The 11,165-nt window shown below is 42.1% G+C and overlaps 1 protein-coding gene across 5 annotated transcripts in view; it reads right to left on the reverse strand.

Annotated features, from left to right (window-relative positions):
* Positions 1 to 9,522, reverse strand: part of SESTD1 (SEC14 and spectrin domain containing 1) — a 163,868-nt gene extending 154,346 nt beyond the window's left edge. For 2 of the 5 annotated variants that reach the window (XR_006296875.1, XR_006296874.1), the window contains exon 1: positions 9,204 to 9,479. The gene's annotated coding sequence lies outside the window, so the exon portion shown is untranslated. Of the gene's footprint in view, positions 1 to 8,852; positions 9,096 to 9,203 lie in introns of those variants that run through there. The other 3 variants (XM_043577191.1, XM_043577192.1, XM_043577194.1) reach the window with 3 other exon arrangements.
* Positions 9,523 to 11,165: the final 1,643 nt, after the last annotated feature.

Genomic DNA, 11,165 nt, shown 5'->3' on the forward strand with positions numbered 1-11,165 from the left:
AGCCTGCTTCCGATTCTGTGTCTCCCTCTCTCTCTGCCCCTCCCTCGTTCATGCTGTGTCTCTCTCTGTCTCAAAAATAAATAAACGTTAAAAAAAATTAAAAAAAAAATTTGAGCATCTTTTTACTGAGCCATTTAAGAGTTAAGATTTTAGGGGCACCTGGGTGGTTCAGTCCGTTAAGCATCTGACTCTTGACTTTGGCTCAGGTCATGATCTCAGTTTGTGAGACTGAGCCCTGCATCAGGCTCTGTGCTGACAGCATAGAGCCTGCTTGGGATTCCCTCTTGCCCTGTCTCTGGTTCGTTCGTTCGTTCATTCTCTCTCTCTCTCTCTCTCTCTCTCTCTCTCCCCCCCCCACTCTCAGAACAAATAAACTTTAAAAAAAATAAATGAAATGAAAAGGATGACAAAAACATGAACTAAGGCAAAGCCACTGGAAATAATACAGGAAATTAATTAGAATTTTAGGAGATAAAAAAATCTAATTAGGGGTGCCTGGGTGGCTCAGTCAGTTGGCATCTGACTCTTGGTTTCTGCTCAGGTAATGATCTCACAGTTTGTGAGATCAAGCCCCAAGTTGGGCTCTGTGCTATCATAGCACAGAGCCTACCTGGGATTCCCTCTCTCTTTTTTTTTTTTTTTTTAAATGTTGATTTATTTTTGACAGAGAGAGAGAGCACAAGCAGGAGAGGGCAGAGAAAGGAGACAGAATGTGAAGCAGGCTCCAGGCTGGAGCTGTCAGCACAGACCCGATGCGGGGCTCAAACCCATGAATTGTGAGATCATGACCTGAGCTGAAGTCAGACGCTTAACCAACTGAGCCACCCAGGTGCCCCTCCAGCTACTTCTTAATGCAGTGTTCCATGCAGCCACCATCAATCAAAGCTGGCCCATGAAATAAAACCCATTTGCCACATCTGGTCTCCACTACATTAATCTGTTTGCCTCGATATGTTCCTCCATGGATTTCATATACATACATGTATGTACACACATACACACGTACCAGTATTTTGTTCTGAAAAGGATTAATGAGACTTACAAGAATACACAAACTGTAAAAAGTTAATAAATTTAAAAAACAAATGCAAAAGAATAAAGAAAACACCAAAATTGGTACCAAGAAAAAGGCTAAAAATATGTACAACATAAAATCACTACGTCTGCTCTGGAGCGGGCCACAAATGACTTTGGCTTTCTAGTGGGCATCACAAAAAGGAAAGCCCAGTCCACAGTCCAGGAGATAAACAGAAAAGTACTCAAAATGGGAACTATTATGTGTATTTAGACCAAACAGTAATTTTTATGGAGCAAAGAGAACACTATGGAATGAACAAGATGAACTAGATATACAAGATACACAACTACCACTTCTCAAAGAGTTGGGAGGTTTCTGATAGTACCATCAAGAGATACCTACGGTATCTTATCAAAGACCAATGCAGCAAAACTGATTTTACAAAAAGCAAGCACAAGCTTTAAGAATTTGCTACGTGCTTTTAGTTTTTTCCTTCAGTGCCTCCCTAAGTATAAACTCTTTGAAGACAAGAACCACGTTTTCTAACAATTACATATACCTCATGATGCTTTGTACTGTATTCCAAAAAGCATTCAATAACAGTGAGAATTTACATAGCACAATTCAAGCCTACTCTGATAATTCTCTAAGTTAAACACAGGAATTCCCACTCCTACCAAATAGAATAAAAATGATAACTGAAGTTTCAAAAGACAGAATTTCTGGACCTTCTATACTATTATTCAATCACAATTTAATTTGTGATGTCCCAAGAGCAGTTTTTTTGTTGTCGGGTTTTTTTGTTGTTGTTGTTTTGTTTTGTTTTGTTTGCACATCCCTAGCACAAAACTTACAAAAAAGCCAGTCAATACCATGGACTCTGATCAAATAAAATGAAACTCATAGCAAAAGCTTTGGCAACCCCTATCAAAGGAAATACAGTATCACAACCTTTCAAGAACATAATCAATAGCTCTTTATAAACCAGCTGACAAAGGCAGGTTCATTTTTCAAATGACTCTGCAAGTCTGCAAGTAGACAACGAATTATAATGCAGATTTTCCCTACTTCTTTCCAAGAACCTGTAGTTTCTGTAAACACCAAGCTGTCAAAGAACTGCTGCTTCTGAGCTCTTCCATATACACACACATACACACACACACGCACGCGTGCGCGCCACTATCAAACAGTCTTAGATTTCTCTGTATGACCATTACCTATTCCCTCTCCTCTACCTGGTCAAATTGGAAATGCAATGAAGCCTGATGAATTATTTAGGTAAAATGATTATCAACAACTCAAGTGCTGTATTAAAAAACTTAAATTACTACTCTTAAGTATGGGCATTAGGATACATTAACCATCCTCTATTTGTATTTTATTAATGGAAATCATTAATAAATAAGTAGTCTCAGCCAACTGTGGTTGAGTTTTTTAATACATTTAGTATTTCAGTTTGCAGTATGCTTATTCAGAATTCCCTGTGCACAGGGGCACACCCTACCATCACCAAGAGAGGACAGCTCTAACAAGTGAAAGAACATGGACAGGCATGGGCGGGGGTTCCTCCAAATAAATGTCAGAAAACCCTGAACCTCTGTTTCATTAAAATGGGAAATAATCATCTCTATTCAATAGAATTATTGGGAGATTTAAATGAGGTTAAGATTTGTAAACTACCTACGAAATGCATATAAAATAGATGCTCAACACGTGTTCAATTTCTTGCTGTTTTTTTTTTTATAGGTAAGGAAACAGAAGCTGAGCAGGTGATCTGTCCAAGGCCAATGGCTAGCAATTGTAAAACACAGGCTAAAAGTCTAAGGGCCTAATGTTCTTTCCACTACATCAAGCAGCATTAAAACAGCAGAACCCCGCACCGCATGTTTGTCACTGATGGTCAGGCAAAGAAAAAGAATTAACAATCAGAACACCTGGGGCACCTAAATGACTCAGTCAGTTAAGCATCCCACTTCAGCTCACATCACAATCTAATGGTTGGTTTCCTTGAGTTCCAGTCCTGCAAGGGGCTCTGCACTGATAGGGCAGAGCCTGCCTGGGAGTCTCTCTCTCTCTCTGCCCCTCCCCCACTCTCGAAAAATAAACTTAAAAAAAATAATAAAAACAATATGAATGCCTATTAGATGCTAAACACTATGCTAATCTCTTTCTGCTCGTCTCCCGCCAAAATAGACTTTAAAAAATAAAAATAAACAATCTGAATGCTTTTTAGATGAACACTATACTTATCTCTTTCCTAATACCTACCCTATAAAGCTAATGTATTTATCCCATTTTACTGAGAGAAATTCTTAACTTGTCCGAAGTCACAAGGCTAATAAGTGATAATGCAGGATTAATCCAGGTGTGTTTTCCCCACTAACCTGTCTCAAAACTGTGCAGGTATTTAAAAATCACTGTCTATTGGGGCGCCTGGGTGGCTCAGCCGGTTAAGCGTCCGACTTCAGCTCAGGTCATAATCTCGAGGTCCGTGAGTTTGAGCCCCACGTCGGGCTCTGGGCTGATGGCTCGGAGCCTGGAGCCTGCTTCCGATTCTGTGTCTCCCTATCTCTCTGCCCCTCCCTCATTCATGCTCTGTCTCTCTCTGTCTCAAAAATAAATAAACTTAAAAAAAAAAAAAGCTGCTGAGAATTCAACTCAGTTTTTAAAAATCACTGTCTACCAAAATCAAATTCTAAATAACCTGGAAATGTTTATTGAGCCTTCTAATTTATTAGTGGAAACCATCCATAGCTCCACCATTCCCTCTCCTTAAACTTGTTCTTGATAAAGTAAAACAACTTATGGTAACTATAGTGACAAATTTACATTTGTATAACATTACAGTTTAATATTATAGATTTGTCAATTTTTATTAGATACAACTACTGAGATTTTTTCATATGCTAGCTCACATCTCATTTTAATACTTTCAAGACTCCTATGAGGTAGGGATTATTACCATTTTACAGATAAGAAAACAAGTTTGAAGAGAGAAAGTCTTCTCTATGGTTATACAACTAGTAAGCATAGGGCCTTACCCTGGACCTAAGAGAAAAGCACATATACTCCTGCATCCACTGCTTCAGCTAACCATTTGCTTTTCTCAACTTACTCATCAGAGCTAAGGGAAGGGAAGTGTGTATATGGAAGGATTCTTTCCCCAAAAATGTAATAGAAAATACGGGCCAAAACTCAACAGAACAAGAAAAACAGGAAGAAGTTAAAAGGTTGTCTCAGATCTCTTCCCTCCCCCAAAGTTATCAGGGAATTTCTAATAAATGCTTAAGGGCAGACATTTTTAAACTATTCCAGAGCACAGGGGAAAAAAAGGAGAGTTTTTCAATTCATTCTTAGAAGGCGGCTTAACTCTGACACCAAAACCAGGCAACGATAGCAAACCAAAAAGAAAACATAAATATTATATTTATCCTTTGTGACTATAAATGCAAAAATCTTAATGTATATAAGTATAAAAACTAAGGAAATGTGTAGTACAATCCCATCTGTAAAGGGAAAACCACTGTGAATGTATGTATGGTTGGATATATTTATACACACATACACATTAATCAAAGATACAGGTGGAAATATAAACCCTAAACGTTAACAATGGTTACCTGGGACAGGAATGATCTTGGGGGTGAAGGAAAGGACAGTGACAAGAAGTTAAGGGAGGTTTTCAGCTTTTACTGAATATACCTACATATTACCTGAATTTTTATAATGAACATGCATCATGTCTTCCATTAAAATATATAAATGAAAAGCACAGCCTAAATACTCATTTGCTGTATCTTCTCTACTTGTTACAATGAAAACGAATTCTTCTATTTACTCATTGGGCGTTCATTTATTTAACATGGAGGGGGGTTGCAGCTCCTATGCATGGGCACTGAGCTTATAAGCACTTGTGCCAGCCACCAGGTATTTACACCCTATTGTTTTTTTAAGTAAACTCCACCCCCCCCATGGGGCTTGAACTCAAGACCCTGAGATCAAGAGTCACGTGCTCTACCAATGGAGTTAGCCAGGCACCCCTAGAGCCTTTTTTTTTTTTTTTTTTTTAACCCAGGATGGAACAGTTACTTCCTTCCATAAGATACATGCTGAATTTTAAGTCAAGTTCCAATTTTTACCATTTATTATTTTTTTAGGTCATGTGTCAGGGGTAAGAAATACTTTTTTTTTCTGGAATTTTTACTGCCTTTATTCTAAAAAACAGCACCAGATCATTTTTACTGAGTTTTTTTTTGGGGGGGGGGGGATTAAAAAAATTCATTTGTATTCATAGTGCTGGACACTATGTTGGACAATGGATATGCAAAAATGTATAAATAACATATGGCTTCTCCCTACACTTAAGGAGCTGTTAATCTTGCATACCTATGTCTGATACAGAGTGCCACATAAAAACTGAAATATGTACCTCAGTAATCCTGCACCTCAAGATGAAACTGGCAAACTGCCCTGCTCAAAAATAAGTTAATTTCAGTTTAATCCAGAAAATTTTTAACATTTATGAAAAATGGAAAATTATTCAATTATTTTAAGATAAAGGGAACATATCAGTGGGAGAATAGAACAAGGAAGCTGTAGGGTAATATAAAACACAACGTCTCAGTGAAGAGTGGGTTCTAGGATTAGCTATGCCACCAAGAAGCTGTTACTAAGTTTACTCTTTCTGGTTGCTTCTGTATAGGAAATATGGAAATCATATCTACCTTATTAGGACAGGAGAAAACAAAGACTTTATTTTTAAAAGAATAATAAAATCTAGGGGCTCCTGGGTGGCTCAGCTGGTTGAGCATCCAACTTCAGCTCAGGTCATGGTCTCACAGTTTGTGGGTTCGAACCCTGCATCAGGCTCTGTGCTAACAAACAGCTCACAGCCTGGAGCCTGCTTCGGATTCTGTCTGTCTCTCTCTCCCCTGTTCATGCTCTGCCTCTCTCTGCCTCTCAAAAATAAATAAATGTTAAAAAAAAATTTTTTTTTTTTAAATAACAAAATCTGGTGAATATGAGGCAGTATGGTCACAGGACCTGTGTTTTGTTGTTTGATTTTTTAATTTATTTTTCCCCACTGTGTCAATGATTAGCCAAGCAAATTTGCAAACACAATTTAACTTCTGTATGCCTCTTGGAGTGGAAAGAACGGAGGAAGATCTGAGTTTACATTCAAACCCTCCTACTAACTCTAAGGTTAAAAAACAAGCAATTTATTTAACCTTTTTGCACCTTAGCTTCCTAGCAGTAAAACATGGATAAACTTACCTTACAGAACCATTTCAAAGACTAAATAAGAAAATACATGTGAAAACAAACTTAGAAATCATTATAAAATAGACATTTTGTCTAAATAAACAAATGGCCAATATGAACATGAAAAGATACTCAACATCATTAGCCATTAAGGAAATGCAAATGAAAACCACAATGAAATACCACTTCAGACCCACTAGCATAGCATGGCTGTCATCAAAAAGGCAACATTAACAAGTCCTGGAGAAAATGAAACCCTCATATTTTGCTAGTGGAAATGTAAAATGGTGCAGCCATTGGACAATAGAAGTTTGGTATCATAAGACCCAGCAATACCACATCTCAGTACACACCCGAGAGAACTGAAAACACACGTCCACACAAAAATTTGTAAATGAGTGTTCACAGCAACATTTATCATAACAGCCAAAAAGTAGAAACAACCCAAATGTCCATCAACTGATGAGAGAATGATCAAAATGTGTCATACCCATAGAGGAAACATTATTCAGCCATAAATATGAAGTAGACAAAATGCACAATATGGATGAACCCTAAAAATATTATGCTAAGTAAAAGACACAAATGGCCACATATTTGTATGATTCATTTTATATCAAACATCCAGAACAGGCAAATCTCGGGACAGAAAGTAGATCAATATTTGCCAAGTGCAGGAGAAGAGGAATGAGAGTGACAGCTAATGAGGAATGAGAGTGACAGTTATGGGGTAAGGGGGTTTCTTTTCAGCATGATAAAAATATTCTTGAATTGGTGATGTTTGCACTACCTTGTGAATATACTAAAGCCACCGAATTGTACACATTATAAGAGTGAATTCTGTTGGTGTAAGAATTATATCTCAATTAAAAAAACTATTATAAAAATTTAAGTTTCTGCTCCTCGTCATCAGTCAATATTCTACTTTTTCCAAGAGGTTGTTCCTGTAGCTTGTAACAGCTATGAAAGCTCTCTGAAGTCAGATGTGATACAGATGAATGGTATTTTTTAGTAAAGTAAAACTACTAATCATTCCAGAGAAACTTTCCACAGATCACATTAATTTGGTATAATTTTATTTCTTCAAAAGAAAAGTCCTTATTAATAGCAAGTTTGTTTGTAGGGAGTAGAAAGAGCTTCAAGGAGTCTTTCCAGAGTACACTGAAAAAAACCAAATAGGTCAGAACGTAACACGTTTTTCTGCTTTTTTATAATAAGTGGACATTTAGTTTTCAGATACGCCCCTGCCTATCAACTAAAACTGAAGTAGATGGAACTTTGCAATGTCTACCACCTTTCATGTTCTGTTCTCCTGCCACTCTGCTAAATCCATCAGGGGTTCCTAATCTCCATCAATTACTCCTTCCCATTACTCTTCTCAGGGATTAAAATGCTTAGCAAACTCTTCAAATGCAATCAATTCATTCCTAACGTTGAAGGAGTTTATAGAGTTAGGCCCAATGTTTAAGGTTAAATTTAGTCTTATGTTGCTTGAATAAATACACAGCAAAATGATTTCCTGGGGTTTGGGATAGAAAAACAATCTATAGAGTTGTGTAATGCTTTCTAAGTCATTGGGAATTTTTTCATGTATTGGGTCATGGGGCAAAGACAGTCACCAACTTTTGTCCACAAAAAGTATTATGTATAAAAACTTCCTGGTTCTAGAACAAAGAGGCATTTTATTGCTCAAAGCACAAGTAAGATATTTTCCTTCCATTTAGTATTGTTATACTAAAATAGCATACCAACAAAACCAGCTAGGTAACAGCATGACCAAGGTATATGAACAAAGATAAATTGTTTTTTATTAAGTATTCCTCCTGGGGGGGGGGGGGTGGTTAGAAAAAAGTTCTTCAGACGTACGAAAATAATCCCAGATTAAGCCAAAGAAAACCATGTGGATTAATATTTTCCAAAACGGGCGGATTTTGAGTGGCAATTTTAATTTGAGAGTTTGTCAACCTATGCCAGGATGTGTTGTGGGTATATTTGGCACGGACAAAATGTGCAGCAAGAGGTGACCTGTCAAACAGCTGCTGTACAGTTACTCCCTCAAAGAGCACTTCCAACTTCTGGGATAATGTCTGTGTAGGAGAGAAAGACGTCAAAGCACCAAGAAAACCACTTGCTGTCAGAGCAGCAGCAAGTCCAAACCGTGCATCCCAGGTCGAAATCCCACACGCAACTTCACGAGCCGGCCAGACTGCGGCTCCTTTCTACTATCAGTCTACCTAACGTATAAAAAATAAATACATAACCAGAGATCCTTGCCAACCCTCTCTTCCTTCTCTTTGTGACTCCTCCAAAGGCTGAAGGGATGTTAACAGCCTGCAGGCCCAGGGAAAGCCAAGCCCCACGCCGCAACACAGGCATCCAGGAGCCTCGCCACGGCCCGGGGGCCTCGGGCGGGCGTCCCCCACCCACCGGGCAAGGCTGGTCACTGGCCACACAAAGAAGCCGGCTGCCGGAGCCGGCCGCCGGGCTCGCCCCGGGGCCCGGAGCCTCCGCATGTGGTGCCCGCACGCCGGGAGGACAAGACCCGCCGGAAAATGAGGATTAACGCCCAAACCTGTTGCATGATGCGTGTCCCTTTCACCCAAAAATGAACAAGGGTGCTCGGGGAGGGTGGGGAGACGAGAGCGGCCGGGCAGTGCGGAACGAGGCCGCACCCGGCAGGCGGCGCGGAGGCAGAGGCCGCCCGCGGGGCTCCCACCTCGGGCGCTTTGTCTGCGGTGGCGGCGGCGGGGCGCGGGCGCCCCTCCCTCAGCCGAGCGGCTCCACCGCCCCGCGGCCCGCGCCCAGGAAGAAAGCCGGGCCCGCCACCCCCGCCTCCTCCACCCGCCCGCGCTCGCCGCCCGGCCGCGGGGCCTGCGCGCTCCTCCCGCCAGGGCCGCCCGGGCCGCGCGGCGGCCACACTCACCTGGCTGGCGCTGGCGCTCGCGCGGGCGGCCGGCAGCTCCGGGGTTGGTGGGGAGGACGCGGGGACGCGAGCTAGGCGCGGGCGGAGGCGGAGGACGAGGCGGGAGGAAGGCGGACCGGGGGCGGAGCGGGCCTGGACGGCGGCGGCGGCGACTCCAGCCACTCGCGGCAAATCGTGTTCCGGCCCCTCCGTGCGTCAGGCAAGGGGCGGCGGCGCGGGCGGCCTGGCGACCTCCCCGCACCCGCGGCCCGACCCGCGTCCGCGCGACCCCGCGCGCGCGCGATTAGCGGCGGCGCAGCGACCCCGCCCGGCGCGGAAGGGGGCGGGGCGGGCAGTCCCACCGGGGCTGCGGTGGGGGTGGGGCGAGGAAGGGGCCTCCGACGCACCCCGGCTGACCCCGAGAAGCTGGCAGCGCGCGGGGCTCCGCGCTGCCAAGCCCGCAGCGGTGTGGGTAACGATAGGAGCACTGGGGCTAGAGTCTGGAAGCCGGGTCTTAAGGAAAGACCCCGCTACTTGACGGCTTGCAAATCGTTTCTTTTCTCTGTCCTCAGCCTGACATATATAGGTTTGAGTATATGGTCTCCAAGATTTTCGAAATTCTAACCTCCACGGTCTGGAGAATGAAGGCAGCTGGGGGGAAATGGGTCGTAGTGAGGAAGGGCTGGATTCAGGGCATTTGTTTTTCTTTGGGGATTTTTCTATTGGGCGATCCAAAATTTATTCACAAATGGCCCTCTGATAATCCTACTTCCCTATCTTCACCAACCCTAGTTATTTTTCTCCAAATGTACTGGCTTCGGAGTCCTCGTTCTTCTAACTTTATTGCGCAAATCATTTTTATGTCATTTCCTGAATTCAGTTCAAAAGAGTCAGCAGCTAATATACACAAACAGGGCAACCATATGGTCCCAATCCCAGGCCTTCCGTATTACTGTACCACTCGCTTCTGTATCACCTCATTCAATGGATAAAATCTTGCAATTCCAACAACTAGGCAATCAAATTTCTCTCCACTAAAGTTCTCTGATCAAAATCCCATCGATGAATTCTTCCGCTTATTTCTGTGACTAATAATCTGTCTCCACTATTTCAACCTCTTTGCCACTCTTTAGGTCAAGCTTTCCTAATTTCTGCTTCTGTTTCGTATGACTGCCAGAGAATGCTCCAAAACCACAGAGCCTCCCTCTTTAAAATTCTTAAGAGGCTCTCCACCTGGGCAATCAGGTTCAAGCTAATTACCATGGTATACAAGGCATTTTACCATCTGATCCCTAGACCTCTTCAGCTCCAGCTCTGACTCCCACCACATTTCACGCACAGATGCAACAGGTTCTGTCTGAGTATCTTTGTGTATTTACCCCCATCTGAAATCCATCCCTCATTTAAACAGGTGAACTCCTACTATCCTTCAAGATAATAAACTCATCATTATCTCTTTGGAATCTTACCTGACATCACCTCTTTTCTACACACCCACGTGCTCACCCTATACACTTACACTGAATTAAATACTCTTTCCTTTATGCCTTCATGAAACCTTTTATGTATTCGCTATGATTATCCTTAGTACTTTTTTCCCATTGCTTTGCTTGGTGGTCTTTTGTTGCTAGACTGAGTTCCTTAAAAGGATGCAGATTTTTGTCTAGTTCATTTTTGGTTCCCAGACCTAGCAAAGTGCTCAGCACCAAGAAGTTTCTCTTTGAGTATTTGTTGAAGGTTGAGGCATTCCTTCCAGCAGACAAATGTTGAGCATCTATTCACCAGGAGGGAAATATACAGTGCAATCCACAGTCCCTGTCTTGTTAACCTTTCACAGTATTCTATTCTTCCTTAACAAAGTGGCATTCTCTGCTTATCATTTAAAGTTTATTAATTATTTTTGAGAGAGAGAGTGAGAGTGTGGGAGGGGGGAGGGCTGGAGAGAGGAGAGAGAGAATCCCAAGCAGGCTCTGCACAGTCAGC

Source organism: Prionailurus bengalensis, chromosome C1 (genome assembly GCF_016509475.1).
Source record: "Prionailurus bengalensis isolate Pbe53 chromosome C1, Fcat_Pben_1.1_paternal_pri, whole genome shotgun sequence".
NCBI lineage: Eukaryota > Metazoa > Chordata > Mammalia > Carnivora > Felidae > Prionailurus > Prionailurus bengalensis.